Source organism: Myotis davidii, unplaced genomic scaffold, assembly GCF_000327345.1.
Source record: "Myotis davidii unplaced genomic scaffold, ASM32734v1 scaffold167, whole genome shotgun sequence".
Lineage (NCBI taxonomy): Eukaryota > Metazoa > Chordata > Mammalia > Chiroptera > Vespertilionidae > Myotis > Myotis davidii.
In genome coordinates this window covers 5739146-5751183 of record NW_006300048.1, presented here as the reverse complement: position 1 = coordinate 5751183, position 12038 = coordinate 5739146, and the positions used below count along the sequence as shown (strand labels likewise).

Below are 12038 nucleotides of genomic sequence, written 5' to 3'. Positions count from 1 at the left end.
AGGCCCCCAAGGCGGCGGTGGGGACAGAGGTCTCCCCTGACCCCTTGCTACAGGGCGCGGGTCTCCGAGAGCCTCTCCCCCATTCCCAGTGACCCCAGGGTTTGCCTTGTCGGGAGCAGCAGCAGGTGCGTAAATGGCGGGTAAAGAAAGACGCCCGCGGTCCCGGGACTGAGGTGTGGGGGGTGGTGGTTAGACGAGGTGGACCGGACCCAGAGCGCAAAGGAGAAACGCGGGGGGCTCCTCTCCCAGCGCTTAAAGGAAAGCACTGGGCAGGACGAAGGTGCTCCGAGCCGCAGCGGGAATTGTCCTCCCTGGGATTAGCTGGCTTGGGTCATCTAAAAATAACTCCAAGTTGGAAAAGTGAAATAGAAGGGAGCAGAGTGTGCCGAGTTCGCCCTGCCCGTGGGATGCTTCGCTCTGGAAGTCACCGGAGGGAACAGGCAAATCGCAGCCACCTGATCCCCTCCTCCGCCTCTGGGTCTCACTGGTTTCCAGGGTGTCTCGATTTGACTTTTAGTTAATGATTTATTCTCCAAGGCACTGCAGTCTTTTTCTTATCCCAAAATAAACGATAGAGCAGAGTGCATGCTTTAAATCGCTTCTGTGTCCTACAGTAGGATGGACGTGTGCAATGGATACTTCAAAAGCCAAAGCTTTTTAGAGGATTGTTTTAGTAAAAAAACAAAAGTTTCCGGGCTTCCTTTAACATACAGCCCCGCAAATGGAGAAGAAAGGATGCCAGAGCATTCCAGCCCGCCCTTCCTTCCCCCTCCCTTCAGCCAGAATCCCACTTCACCTGTCACAGGGAGGGCAACTTTAGGGAAAATAGGACATTTACAATAATGTAACTCAACTTTCACACGTATTACATCAACTTCAAAATACAGGACAAATGCATCGCAGGCACAGGGCAACCCTTGCCAACTGGCCCCCTCCATTCTGGGGACACAAGGGAGCTGGAACAACCTAGAAGCTGGGAAGGATCACGAAGCCGGTCAGCACTGACTGTGGAACAAGGCAGGGGAGTGGACATTTGGCTGCTTTTCAGTCTACACATAGATTTTCTTTAGCCTTATAGCTATTAAGTATGATTCGTCATTGAGCTGAATGAGGCTGAAATGCGAGTTGCACTTTGCTTTCAAATCCACTGCAAATCAGATCTGCATTAATTGGCCACCGAGTGCCCAAGCCCAGTTCATTGAATTTTGTGAGGGGAAAAAGTGTTCTCAACCAAAGCTACAGAATCCCAAGAGCTTTCAAAATGCCTGTGTGTACAGAGCCTGCAGAACTCAACCGAATCCTGGAGGGCGTGGCTGCCTCCAGGGATAAACATTTAGTAGGCCTAAGTGGAAACCCGAGAGCTTTGTCCTTAGCAAGTAGATATCACACTCCTAAAAACCACTGGAATAATCATTTGCAGCTGGTCAGATACAGTGCAGAAACTAGGTTTGTTGAGACCAACTTTGAGAGCCGCTGTGGTCTCATTTCCCATACTGTCCGTACCATCCACTCAGCTAATCAACAGCTGTTTGTCAAACATCCACTGTGTGCTATGTAGGCTCTGTGCCAGAGACTGAATGAAGGAGGCCCTTGCCTTTCAGAAATCATCTCACAAAAAAAGGATAAGAAAATAACTGATAATGGTCAGCATGGTGAGTATTTAATGGAAACAGGAACAGGTTCAGTGGGAGCCCAGGGAAAGAAGGCTGGAGAGAATCTGGAAGAGCCTTCAGAGTTCACAGGTGGACTGGATCCCAGTAGGCACTAGGAGTTTTCAACGGAAGGGAGTTGGCTATCCACATTGAAGGAAAGGTCATGTTCAAAAAACGTGTAGGTGTTCTGAAACGGGGACATGGCAGGGGAGTGTGGCAGAGGAGGAGGGATTTTAGTTCACTTGGGTCGTGAATATAGCCTATTCAGGAGAAATCACACGTTTTTATGGGAGAAATGATTTGATCTGACTTGTGTGTTGCAAAAGTAACTTTGGAGGTGGTGAGTAGGTGGGATTACCAAGAGGAATGAGCTCAGATTTCAGACCACTAGAGTGGTCCAGACCGCCTCCCCCAAAGGAAATGAATTGTGCCTGAACCAGGGAGAATAGGAGAAAAGAAGAGATCTACAGAGAGCCATTTCATCGGGACACTCAATGGAACTAGGTCATCAAGTGGATGGTGGTGTAGAAGGATAAGATGTCTAGATACTGTCAGGCTTTTAACTGAGTTAGAAAGTAAATAGAACAAGTAGGTTTGAGAAAGATGAGGAATTTCAACTGAAAGCTTTCCCTCTAAGATCAGGAACAAGACAAATATAGTCACTCTTACTACTTTATGCAACATAGGACTGGAAGTACTGGTTAGAACATTTAGGCAAGAAAAAAAAATTTAAAAGGCATCCAGGTCAGAAAGGAAGAAGTAAAACTGTCTCTATTTTCAGATAACTCAATGTTATAAATGTTATATTTGGAAAACCTTAAAGACCACACACACACACACACACACACACAGAATTCAGTAAAGTTGCAGGATACAAACCAATATACACAACTCAGTTGCATTTCTATACACTAATAATGAGCTATCAGAAAGCAGAATTAAGAAAACAATCTCATTTAAAATTGCATTAAAAAGAATGAAATACCTAGGAATATATTTAACCAAGAAGTTTCAGTACACTGAAAACTTTAAGACTTTGATAAAAGAAATTGAAGAATCCATAAATAAATGGAATATTCCATGCTAATGGTTTAGAAGAATTAATATTGTTAAAATGTTCATACCACCCAAAGCAATCTACAGATTCAATGCAATTCCTATCTAAATTCCAATGGCATTTTTCACAGAAATAGAACAAACAATCCTAAAATTTGTATGGAATCCCAAAAGACCTTGAATAGTAAAAACAATCTTGAGAAGGAACAACAAAGCTGGAAGCATTACACTTCCTGATTTCAAGCTACATTATGAAGCTATAGTAATCGAAACAATATGGTATTGCCATAAAAACAGATACATAGATCGATGTGACAGAAGAGAGAGCCCAGAAATAAACCCATGCATCTATGGTCAATTGACTTATGACACAGAAACCAAGAGTATAAAATGAAGAAAGGCTAGTTTCTTCAATAAATTATGCTGGGAAAACTGGATAGCCATATGTGGGGTGTGGGGGGGGTGGGGGGAGCTGAGCACAGAAATCAACTCCAAGTGAATTGAAGGCTTAAACATTAGACCTGAAATCATAAAACTGCTAAAAGAAAATATAGGAGGTAAGCTCCTTGACAATTGGTCTTGGCAGTGATTTTTTTTTTAATCAGCAAAGCAAAGGAAAAAAAAAGCAAAATAAACAAGTAAGATGATACATCAAATTAAAAAGCTTTTGCACAGCAAAAGGAACCATCAATAAAACAAAAAGGCAACCCAGGAAGTGGGAGGAAATGTATGCAAATCATATATTTGATAAAAGGTTAATATCCAAAATACATAAAGAATTCATACAACTCAATAGCAAAAACCAAACAATCTGATTTAAAAAATGGGCAGAAGAGTTGATATTTTTCCAAAGAAGACAAACAGATGGCCAACAGGTGCATGAAAGGTACTCAACATCACTAATTATCAAGTAAATGAAAATAAAAACCACAATGAGATAGCAACTCACACCTGTTAGAATGGCTATTATCAAAACAAAAGAAAACAAAACAAAAACAAGATTACATGTTGGTGAGGTTGTGGAGAAACAGGAATCCTGTGCACTGTTGGTGGGTATGCAGCCACTAAGGAAAACAGCATGGAGATTCCTCAACAATTTAAAATGTAGAACTACCATATGATCCTGCAACCCCACATCTGGGTATTTATCTGAAGGAAAGAAAATCACTGTCGCTATAAGGTATGCCTTTATGTTCATTGCAGCATTTTTTACGATAGCCAAGATATGGAAACAACCTAAGTGGCTGTCTATGGATGAATGGATAATGAAGATGTGGCATATATAAAAAAAGAAGGAAATTCTGCCATTTGTGATAACATGGATGGACCTTGAGGGCATTATGCTAAGTGAAATAGGTCAGAGAAAGACAAATATATCTGTAATCTAAAAAAAAAAACCTGAACTCACAGGTACAGAGACCAGATTGGTGGTTGTCAGAGGCGGGGGTAAAGGGTGGGCAGAATAGGTGAAGATGGTCAAAAGGTACAAACTTTCAGTTGTAAGATAAGTTCTGGGGGTTTAATGTTTAATATGGTAACTATAGTTAACAATACTGTATTTTGTCACTGAAAGTTGCTAAGAGAGATCTTAAAAGTTCTCATCAGGAGAAAAACATTTGTACTTATGTGAGGTGATGGATATTTACTGTGGCTACACACATACACACACACACACACACACACACACACACTCTATAGAGACACTCTAGAGTCCCAGTGCACAAAATTTGTGCACTGGTAGGGTCCCTAGTGGCTGTCTCCACCAGCTGGGGCCTCCCTCCCTTCCCCTGGCTGGCCCCGCCTCCTGGTCAAACTCCTGGATGACCTCCCAGTCGAAGGGACAATTTGCATACTATGCTTTTATTATATAGGCTATGGCAAAACCATTATGTTATATACCTAAAACTAATACAATGCTATATGTTAACTGAATCTCTATAAGACTGGGTGTGGGAAAGAAAGTATATAAGAAAGAGTAAGTTTGAGAAAGATGGGGAATTTTGACTTTGAAGATCAAATGAAAATGCTCAGTAGGCACTTTCATTTTTAATTTCTTCACTCCTGGTGCTAACCTTCTATTCATCTTACCTTCATTTCTGAAACTGTCTAGGGCTGCCTTTGGAGAAGAGGAAGAAAATTTGATAGCAAGAAGTTTTTTCCACCTTATTCCCCAAAGGTGAAAGGATTAACTGTCATTATCTGAACTAATTATTTTAGCCAAAGTAAAAATAATTTAAATTATGATAGTAACTAGAGGCCTGATGCACAACATTTGTGCACTGGAGGGGTGGGGTCCCTCATCCTTGCTGGCTCCCTCTTGCAATCCGGGACCCCTCGGGGGATGTCCGACTGCCAGTTTATCTAAGCTGGCAGTTGGACATCCCCAGAGGGGTCCTTAGTGCTGCTGTGGAGGTGGGAGAGACTCCTGCCACCACCACTGTACTCACCAGCCTTGAGCCTGACTTCCTACAGGGGGAGCTCACTGACCACCAGAGGGCAGTTTCTGCATTGAGCATCTGCCCCCTGGTGGTCAGTGTGTGTCATAGCTACCAGTTGTTCCGCCGTTTGGTCGATTTGCATGTTAGCCTTTATTATATAGGATAGCTAACATTTATTCAGTGCATACTCTATGTGAGCGCAAAGGAGTTAGAGCTCTACCTAGATTAACACATAGGATTCTCACGATGACTTTATGAGGCAGACCGCCCTCCGACATCCCCCAAGGTGTCCTGGATTGTGAGAGGGTGCAGGCCAGACCGAGGGACCCCACTGGTGCACGAATCTGTGCACTGGGCCTCTAGTATACTTGATAAGAAACCCAAGGGAAAGCGAGAGTACCATATCGAGGCTGCACAATTAGGAAGAGGTGCACCGGGGTTCAAGCTCAGGCAGTCTGACCAGCACTCTGAATCACCCGTCAGAACTAACAATACTGAAATGATTCCTGTTTAGCCTAGAGTTTTATTTATTTTTTATTTTATTTATTTTTATCCTGTGTTTGAATATTTGTGGCTGATGCTATAAAAGAGAATAGACTGAGTCAGGGGTCCTGGCTCTCATCTGGGCTCACACCTAATTTGTTGTGTGACCTCTGCAAAGTCACAGCCCCTCCCAGGCTTTCTTTATTTTAAATCTGTATGTTACTTGGAAAAGAGGCCGACCAGATGATTTCTTGCTGTCTCTGTATTCTTTTTTTTTTGTGTAATATAATTTATTGATTTCTTACAGAGAGGAAGAGAGAGGGATAGAGAGTTAGAAACATCTATGAGAGAGAAACATCGATCAGCTGCCTCCTGCACACTCCCTACAGGATATGTGCCCGCAACCAAGGTACATGCCCTTGACCAGAATCGAACCTGGGACCCTTAAGTCCATAGGCCGACACTCTATCCACTGAGCCAAACCAGTTAGGGCCTGTCTCTGTATTCTTAAATTCTCACCTCTTATCTTGAATTTTACCATTGATTTGGGTTAAAATCACACCTGTCTTGTCGTTTTTTAGAACAGGAATACTTCCAAGATGATTGACTCAAATGGTGGCCTGTCCTTAGCAGCTGATGTCAACTAGTCCCTGGTGCATGTGCTGCTGAGGGTGCCGATGTTGGGGGAGCCTGAGTGGAAACCTGGATGGGCACTAATGTGGAGGACCCATAGTTAGGAGTCAGTTTCTTCGTTTTAGATGTGTCACTTAAATTCTGAGACTTAGTTTTCTCATCTCTAGATAATTGGAGTGATAAATATACGTGTTGTAAGGTCGTAAGGAGGGAAACAGATAACATAAAACCGGCACAGTAAACATCTGCCTCATCGAAGGTGCCTAGTAAATGGGGGTCCTTACCCTTCACCCCCAGGGAAATAGACATGCCAAAAATAGCTCAAACCTCCTACATTTCAGAATGCCCACAGAAAAATACTGTTTGTAGTCAGGGTGGAAAGGGATTTATTTTCTTAATCTGATTTCCCCACACTCAGCTCACTTCAAAAAACAGAGATGAGACTCAGGGTTCCTAAGCTTTGGAATGTATGCAGAAGAAAGCATTGTAATGGTGGCTGTTGAACAAAAGAATTGTGTAGTAGGAATTTGGGAGCTATATCCTAGTTTTTATTACGGTGGCTTTAGTTCTTTGTGGGAATAACGGCTTTATTGTTTCAAGTGATTGAGATATGCCTACTACAAAATATTCTAATTTCTTTGAGGGCATGGGCTGTGCCTTAATACTGTTCTTACAAGGTTGGGAATAAAGTATAAAAAGCGTGGACTTGGCATGGAAAGGCCTGGATTCCCTTCCTGGCATGTCACTTCCCAGCTATGTAACCTTGAGCTTCCCAGTGATGTGACAGCCACAGGAGCTGGCATTTGAATGCTGCCCCTGTTCAAGACGCTGTGCTCAGCACACTGTATACGTTATCTCCTTTAATCCCGACAACATGGGGGTATTATTGTCACTATTCACAGATGAGCATGCCCTGAGGATCAGGCCTCTGAGTTGAAAATTTCTCATCTGTACAATTAGGAAAAGAATACTTGATCTCTCCACCTGACAGAGTCACCGGGCTGAAATGTTAGAGTCTGCGAATGTGCACTCATATTCACAAAATGGAACGCCCTGTACAGAAGTTAAGGATGATTGTCACAGTAGGGACCTCCCAAGAGGTCAGTTATAGTTGGGCCTGGTATAGCACCAGGTCTGCGAGGGGAGGGAGGTCCACTGTATTTAAAAGACTTTTGTAGAATGCATTAGTAAACTGTATTTCCTTGCCTTATTCTTTGGTAGCTTGTCTAATGATTCCTGTTGATTTCAAGAGTATCTTACCTGTCAGTACCAGGACTCCACTAGGCTGGGCCAGGAGGAGACTGACCAGGCAATGGACCTGGGTCTTGCTGGTGAAAGGGGGAGGAGGGCATGGTTTACAGGAAAGAGGTAACTGCCAGAGAGGTTACCTCAGTATCAACAGAGAAGGCTGAAAGTCAAAACCAAGTTTGAGGAAGGCATAGGCATGATGTAGAATGCAAGAAGTCATTCCTAGGATGAACATCAAGTGTGAGCAACATGTAGGGTGTAGAGTCTGCTCAAGGAGGCTAGTGTCTGCTGAAGACAAGCGACCCTCTGCCCTGATTTTTTGAATAGCTTCTTGTATGTGTGTGCTTTCTATAAAATCTTTGGAAAACACAGAATAGTATAAGAAGAGAAAATTAAAATCACACGTATTGCTATGAGCAAATGATAATTATTAATATTTTGTTGTATTTCCTTTCAGTCTTTTTATATGCATATTTTTGTAGAATTGGGATCATTCTTTGTTTAGAATTTTGCATTCAGTGTACTTCACCAAACATCTTAAATAGCTTTCATGTAAGTTAACAATCTTTGTGAATATTGTTTTCAGTAGCCGCCCGCATGGCATTCCCATGTGGGATTTTACCAAATTCATTTATCTCCTCCCCTATTGTTGGACATCTAGATGGTTCCTAAGTCTCCAAAACACCATAAATAATACTTTGATGAACATCTTTGATCATAATCCTTTTCTATATTTTAGGCCATTTTCTTAGGATAGATTGTTAGAAGTGGAATTATTGGCTCAAACAGGCTTTCTACATATCTTGACATTTTTAATTGTCTTTCCAGGAGATTGCAGTAATTAACATTCCCACTAGCAATGCATGAGAATATGGGTCTCACCTCCACCCTGCTAGTAAGCACTCTTTTTGGTGAAGATAAGGGGTGGCTGCTGTTAGTACTTTCCAGAAATGACGCCCCTGTGGAAATGTTCCTGCTTAACTGTTGCTTCAAGGAGGCTGAGGTTTCACTGTGGGAGTTGAAGATGGATGGGGTAGATGTAACGTGTGAATGAGTGTTTGTAGGAGAGTTGTCTTCAGTGGATTAGCTTTTCTTCTAGTAGTTCTGTTATCGTCTGGCGTATGGATGCCACGGGCTGTGTAGGGTGACAGCTGTCATTGCAGCCTGTTGAACTACTAAAACTGACTGAAATGGGGCACAACAAAGTAACCTCTGCTTACATGAGAACTGGTTCAGTTTGCCATTCAAATCCCGAAAAATATTAACAGCAAATACATGTACTTATTTGTATTAGTTCTATTGTTGCTTTTAATTGGCCTTGGCTGGTTTCCCTTCCACTGATGGCAAGGCCTCTTTGGCAAGAATTAGATAACTATCTCATTATGTCTTTTTCACCTTCCACAAAGTGAGATACAATGCAGAGGAAAGCATTTTGAATAAATAACTAACATAATCAATTGGAATCTCTTTAGAAATCATGTGAATGGCCATTATTCTAGAATTTTAATTTGACGACTAATCAAATTAGTCTTTCCAAAAGAGTCTCCGCATTCATTATTAGGCTACTATCAACTAAGTTGGTTATATTGACTAACTTATTGAAGTAAACGAACAGCCAATTTGAATTATTTCCCCCCACAAAATTATCTGAAAGACAGGCTAAATTAATATAATTTGTTTCTTATTTCTAGTTCTGTAGCTGATAAGATAAAAGCCTAGCAATGGAGTGTGGCCAGCTTAGATCAGTCTCTTTGGTCTTATACTTCTCTTTTGAGGCTTAATAATTAGTCCAGAAAAAATTACTTATTTGATCATCATGACAGGTATCATATGACTTTCTATATAGAGTATATTAAATTCAGATCAACTAATGGTAGTTCAAACAAAATTGTATTTGCTCAAGTGCAAAGTCTCAACCTGGAAAAGTGAAAGCAAAGTACTAATTCATGAATATGTTACCTTTTTTCCTGCTGTGGTCATTAATGATATGCCTTTGATCTTTTATGATGTACAAGCAACCTTTTATGAAAAGGTTAAGTTTTGGTCAGGGAACATATTCAGCAACCGGCATCATAAATGTGTTTATTTGGCATCCTTAATTTTCTGAGTGTTCTGTCTCTTGGTGATTTCTGTTCCACACACAGCTGTTGTTTGCATTAAACTTCAAAATTTGACAAGGTGACATTTAGGTGAAAGCTCTGATTTGAAATATAAGCAGAGTAGATTTCCAAAGCGTAGCTTCTAACCGTGGGTCTAAGGACCCCAGCTCATGGCTACTCCATGGGGATCCTTGGCTCACACCTGGACCTTGGTTTAGTTATGGCCTCCTGAGATATCACGGATGGGGAGAGGGGATCTCCTTTCTCATTCTGGTTTTCAGCCACACTGGGAGGTGTGGTGTCATTCTGGAAGGTCGAAGGTTTTCACAGCCCCCATACCTGTGCAGATGTATTTGGAAAGGTTGTCTTCAGGGGGAAGTGAGATAAATAGAAACCTGAACTTCTCCCCTTGGTTCCCCAAAATCCAAATTAATTTGGTATTCAAGTATGCAACCACTTCCTTGAGGCTGTGTGAAAACTGCTCAGACCATTACCTGGAAAATGAAACATTATGAAATTTGGGATGGCTTTAGATAGGCTCAGTTGTGTGAAGTGAAATCATTAATGGGACATAGGATAGGCCACGGTGGCCCTGTGAGAAAACCCAGATGAACAGGTGGCACAATGCTCCTTCATACTTCTTTTTATTCACCTAGACCAGCGGTTCTAAACCTGTGGGTCGCGACCCCTTTGGCGGTCGAAGGACCCTTTCACAGGGGTTGCCTAAGACCATCCTGCATATCAGATATTTACATTACGATTCATAACAGTAGCAACATTACAGTTATGAAGTAGCAACAAAAATAATTTTATGGTTGGGTCACAACGGGAGGAACTGTATTTAAAGGGCCAGAAGGTTGAGAACCACTGTTCTAGACAGTTCCTGGAGGCCACAGAGCAAGTGCTGTAGCAAATGACCTTGTATTATTCATGGAATGGCCTTCAGGGTCTCCAACTATGGAAATCTCCAAAGATAGTACTTCCTCATGAGGCTTCTACTTTTATTCTTTAAAATTGCTTTTAAAATGTCACATTTAAGCATAACTATATATATATATAAAACAAAGGCTTTTGTCTTGGGTGAGAAAGATCAAACTTAATACCATGCTTTCAACTTTCTCACCTTTAATTGAAGCTCTTACTGCCTTTTCTTTTTTAAAAAAATATTTTTATTGATTTCAGAGAGGAAGGGAGAGGGAGAGAGAGAGAGAGAGAGAGAGAGAGAAACATCAATGATGAGAGAGAATCATTAAACTGCTGCCTCCTGCACACCCTACACTGGGAGTTGAGCCAGAAACCAGGGCATGTGCCCTGACTAGGAATTGAATGGTTCATAGGTCAGCGCTAAACCACTGAGCCAAGCAGGCTGGGCTGAACCTCTTCCTCTTAGCTCAACCGTTTCCATGTCTTCATAACTGTACCTGGCTATTGTCTTACCATTCAAGTCACCATGTGATACTATGAGAAGGTTATTTTATATGAACAAAATTAGAAGTACCGTAATGGATATGAGTGAAAACTAATCCTAGGTATTTTGATGACAGTATAAATTTCATGAGTATCTTATAGGAAAGAAACCGCAGAGACTAATGCAGGTCAGAGACCTTTACCTAACTGGTATGTGGGGCTGTTTCCAGTATACCTGGCAGTTGGACTTGGTGGATTACCCAACTGATTACCATAGCACCCTTTCTGCTCCCCCACCCCCACCTCATCAACCATTTGCTCTCTAAATTATTTTGTGTGATTTCAGATTTTGGCATAAGCCTCTGAGTGTGAATGGAGACTTCCCTTTTAAAATCTGTTCCTATTCATCTTCTCAGACACCCTCATCTCAGTGATCATAAGGCTTTGAAAAGCTAAAGTAATACTTCTTCCTTCCAAAGGAAAGGAAAAAATGGAAAGATATCGATATTTTTCTACTCCAAAAAAAAAGAAGGAGTGATGTTCAGGTGGTAGAATATAAACACCAACCTAAAAGATAATTTTTTAAATTTTAAAATATTATTTAAAAATATTTGAAATGACTATTAAGGTCATTTAGATTTAAAAACATCTAGTAGAGATGATTATCTAGTTTGTAAGAGTTCATGAGGGAGATAGTAGTTTTCTTTTTATTCAGTTATAACCTTTTTATTTTGGATCAGGCCAGTTCTTTTAATGATTTTCCAAAGTATCAATAAAATTATGTCTTTTCTTGCTTTGGAGTTTCTATGAATGAGATATTTGTATGCATCCTTTATAGTATCCTAATCATTGCTTAAACAAACCATTCCTATACCGCTTTTATCATCCTAGGATTGCTAACGGTTTATTTTTAAGACCATATGCTAATGTCACAATGAAGTCATTCTCTTACACTGTAGAGTTTCTGTCAGTGATGTCTGTTGTTGATCATGTCAGTGTAAATGCTGCCAAATACACCTTTC

The 12038-nt window shown here is 41.2% G+C and overlaps 1 protein-coding gene across 3 annotated transcripts in view; it reads left to right on the top strand.

The window, feature by feature from the left end:
• The window catches only part of RCAN2 (regulator of calcineurin 2), a 251797-nt gene that overhangs the window by 761 nt on the left and 238998 nt on the right, over window positions 1–12038 (top strand). The window contains exon 1 of one of the 3 annotated variants that reach the window (XM_015572244.1): window positions 30–125. The exons of the other annotated variants lie outside the window; for them this stretch is intronic. The gene's annotated coding sequence lies outside the window, so the exon portion shown is untranslated. Of the gene's footprint in view, window positions 1–29; window positions 126–12038 lie in introns of those variants that run through there. 3 annotated transcript variants of the gene reach the window in all.